Here is a 4,238-nt window from a genome sequence, read left to right as displayed (position 1 = left end):
GAAATCACCCAATAGGTGGTTGTTTTACTACCTGACCTTTACCCTGAGTCAGGGTGGATAGGTGAAGGAAGGGATCTTTACAACTCTGCCTGGCGTCCTCACCCAGACTTTTGCAGAGGAGAAAACCGAGGGTAAGAGCCTGTAATCCCAGCACTCTGGGAGGCTGAGGCAGGAAGATAGAAAGTTTGAGCCCAGTCCAGTGATTTAGCAAGACATTATCTCAAAATGAAAAATAAAAAAGGACTGGAGATACAGCTCAGTAAGAAGTCTCTGGGTTCAGTCCCCAAGACAGCAAAAGAGATGTTGAATTATATGACCAAGTTCTACGACTAGTATGTGGTAGAGCCGTGACCTTGATGGTGTCTGAGGCGAGCGAGGAGGAATTTGACACATTGGGGAGCAGGGAGAAGAGAGGGGGAAAAGGATGCAGTCACCTTCGGTCCTGGGTGCCAGGCACACAGAGGTGTAGGTGTGTCCCTTGCTGGCCTGAGGCATGGTTGGCCACTCCATCAGCAGACCAATTCCCTTTTCCTGAAGCCAGCATGGACAGGGTTTCTGTCGCTGGTCCTGGGTGATGGACTCACTGTCTGAAGCGGGGCACAGGGGCTCCTGGGAAAGGGAGGCCACAATTTGCATCTAAAATGTGCCCCAGAGGTCCATGTGTTGAAGGCTTGATCCCAGCCCATGGCCACACTAGGAGGTAATGGAAACCCTGAGGTTGGGGCCTAGCGGGAGGCCTTTGAGTCACTGGTGTCCCCTTGAGGGGGGCACTGGGACCTCACCCCTTCCTCTTTCTCTTTTGCTTCCCAGCCTGAGGTGCATGTCTTTGCTCTGCCGTGTGCTTCTGCCCTGATATTCTGCCTTACCACAGATAGAAAAGCATCAGCCAGTGCACCATGGACTAACCCCTCCAAACCCTGAGCCAAATAAGCTTTTCACTTTAGAAGCTGTTTCGGATGTTCAAACAGCGGTGGGAAGCTGATCAGCGTGGAAGCGAAGAGCGAGGCTGACTACATCGGGTGTGTGTGCCTGGGTGCTGGGGCTTCTCAGCTCTGCAGAGCCCAGAGATGTGGCCATGTCCCCCTGACCTTGAGGATCCTCTGCACACTGGGACGCTGAGGCAAGTGCAGAGCACCACCCGCCCCCTCCGCCAAAGTACCTGCTGTTTAAACCTGCCCAGCCAGGCAGCCTCCAGAATGGAGCTGGAATGACGGAGGGTGGAGGCAGAGAATCAGAAAGAAATCCCATCACTTTCCCTGCCAGCCCCCTGGACGTCCAGGATATGCTTGAGGCATGAGGCAGAGTGGTTCTGGGGACCATCCTAGCACTCCTTCAGGCGCCAAGCACTCTAAGGTCATGCTTCTTACAGCTGATGAAACTTCCCAACGGCAGTGGGAAGCAAAGTGAGGAAAAACGCCAGGTGGGACCTGGGGAGAATATCAACAGTGCGAGCCGCGGCCCTCTGCCCTCCAGCCTGTGCGAGGGTCCCCGGAAGCCAGGCTGCAGGGACAAGTCCTACTTTCAGAGCAGGGTGAGCACCTCATTAGTCATCTGGCACCTGGTACTTGTCAATGGCAGGAGCTGGGCCCTGGAGGACTCAGGAAGGTTGAGAACCTTCCCTGTGTGCCTGTCAGTCAGGGCAACCTTGTCTATTTGCCCAGATCTCTCGGGGTTTCCTAGCGTATGTCCCATGTCTTGGTCAGCCTGATTTCCACCTCATCATCACGAAAGTTTCTACTCCAGTGCCTCAGCTTATACGTTCCCAGTTCTCCTGGAAGGTGCTTTACCAGCTAATCCCACCACCTCAGTGCGGCTCAGAGGAACACATACAGGACTGCCAGTCACAGCTGCTCAGGACGGCCACTGCAAAACTCTCAGGGACACCATCCGTACTCCAGCGGTGCCCCACAGTCTTCTACAATGGGTCCAAAGGCAGGCTTTGGGGTCCAAGGGACTCAGGCTTCAGTCCTGGTTCTGCTGCTTATCAGCTGCTTGACTTAGGGCAAAACATCGACTCCTCCTGCGGTGCTGTTTTCTTCTGCACAATAAGGATACGCCATGTCAGATGGCGCAGTTTTTCACATCTCTGAAGATGGTTTCTCTCTTACAATAGCTTCTGTACCATAATTTTAATCAGTAGCATTTTTTCCTTTCTGGCAGTGATAAAATAATAGTGGGTATTTTAACTGATGCCACGGTAGACTTGTTGAAAGTATGGGAGTGGCACCTGCCTTACAGGAGGGTGGGTAAGAACCAGCAGGTGGAGCACAGAGTCTGGTTTGGATCTGTGCCCACCCCCCGAACCTTCAGTGAGTTCCCCCTGCCCACCACTGGGCTACGAAAATGATTATAAAAATCAATAAATAATAGTCTCACCTCATAAAGATTTTTCTTTTATGGATACTGGCCCAAGAACACTTTACCCCTGAGCTATATTCCAGCCCTTTCTATTTTTTATTTTGAGACAGAGTTACTACAATGCCTGGACTGGGCTTGAACTCATGACCCTCCTGCCTCAGCCTCCTAAGTAGCCTCATAGTTGTATGAAGACAACAAGAGTGAGGGAAATTGAATCCGTGTGTGTTCACCCGTGTGTGTACCTAGGCGCAGTCCAGGCTGGGGGCAGAAATGGCACCACAGTCACTATCTGCTCACTATCTGGCTGGCTGGCTTTGGCCTGTCTCTGGCTGTGGGGAAGCTCGAAATGAGACAGGAGCTGTCTTGTCATCCAAGGAGGGCGGGCGGACTGGGTTGGAATCTTTGCTCTGCCACTTCCCAGCTGGTGAGTGCAGGCAAGGGTCGGCACCTCTCTGAGCCCAGCTTACCTTGTCTGTGGTGTTGGTCTCGGGCTCTCATGGGTCTGATTTGAGATGAGGAGGGTGAAGCGCTTAGCTCGTAGGAGATCCTTAATTTGAAAGAGAACTTCTGCTTGGTCAAGAGAGGATGGGCCAGGGCCTGCCTGGCTGGGAGGACGTTTCCCAAGCACCCAGCAGGACCTCCACTGCTGATGCAGCCAAAGCTGAGCCAGCAGGGACTTCGGGGCTGAAAGCCTCAGGGTTTGTGGGCCTCCCAGGTCACTCGGTACTCAGGCTGGAAGGATAGCTGACTGCACTCGAGTCTCACGCTCTGAGCAAAACCTCCTCTGCCACCTCGCCTCTCCCAGCGATCCCCCCTTTGTCATGCATACTTTCCTAGCATCGCAAGCTGCGAGATTCCTCATCTAACCTAAGCTTCCTTCACACCCCTGAATCTCTTCTGTGACAGTGTTGATAAGGGGTTGTCCATCTCTTCTTGGATATCCCCAGAGATGAGGAACTCCCTCCCTGTTGACACGGCCTGCTCCCCCGGGGGTTAAGCTCTGTCCGGTATGAAGTTCTTCCTGATATTCGGCTCTCACCTGCTTCTCCAAGGCTTCCCTCACAGGGTCCTGGGTCTGCCTCTGGGGTCACCCCGCCGTGGTCTGCTTCTTCCTTACCCCATCTAGGGGGGATGAGTTGTTCCTTATGGAACAAAGTGTCTCCGTCATTTGCTTTCAAACAAACAAAAGCAAAAATATGTCTTTGTAGTTAAGTAGAAAACTAATCCATGAGCATTGTGAACAATTTGGGAAATTTACAACAATAGAAAGATTAAAATTACCCATAATCCCACCTCCCAGAAGTAGGCACTATTAACTTTTACTTCTGTGTCTTCTGTTCATTTTTTTTCAAAAGTGAGCACATAGTAAACATAAAATTTGATACCTTGCTTTCTTCTTTCATTCAAGATTATTATAGGAATATTTTCCCATGCTGCTAAAATCTCCTTGCAAGTTTTTTTTTTTTTTTTTAACTTTTAATGATTTGTAATATGCTATTGTCTAGGCAATTACTGATCATTTCCAAATGCTAGAAATTTGTTTTTTTTTATTGTTGTAATACAATACTGTGATTTTTTCAGGGCTTTATATATAAAGTTTCGTGTTGTTTCAAGCTAATCCTTAGACTCTCACATCCTGGAAGTGTGACCAGGGTCCAAGTTTTGTGAACATTTTATTTTATTTTATTTATTTATTTTTTTTTTGTGAACATTTTAGAGATGACTTTCCTCCAATTGTTTTGTCATTAGCATTTTTAGTGGGATAATAAATAGGTTGACAAACATCCAAACACTGAGATGTCAAACTGATAGCCAGACATACGGATATACTTGAAGTCTTTAAAATAAAGTTTTATCATATGTTTTCAATTTTTTTATAC

General features: G+C 49.2%; 1 long non-coding RNA gene across 1 annotated transcript; it reads right to left on the bottom strand.

Moving 5' to 3' along the window:
- Positions 1-260: 260 nt before the first annotated feature.
- Positions 261-3,594, bottom strand: LOC106148481. The gene is made up of 3 exons (XR_001233968.1): positions 3,398-3,594; positions 2,826-2,905; positions 261-2,038 (listed from the first exon to the last, which is right to left on the bottom strand). It is a non-coding gene; the product is annotated as an uncharacterized LOC106148481 (long non-coding RNA).
- Between the last annotated feature and the right edge of the window lie 644 nt (positions 3,595-4,238).

The sequence above is a fragment of the Chinchilla lanigera genome, unplaced genomic scaffold (genome assembly GCF_000276665.1).
Source record: "Chinchilla lanigera isolate Chin_1 unplaced genomic scaffold, ChiLan1.0 scaffold00021, whole genome shotgun sequence".
Lineage (NCBI taxonomy): Eukaryota > Metazoa > Chordata > Mammalia > Rodentia > Chinchillidae > Chinchilla > Chinchilla lanigera.
This window is presented reverse-complemented; position numbering and strand designations above follow the sequence as displayed.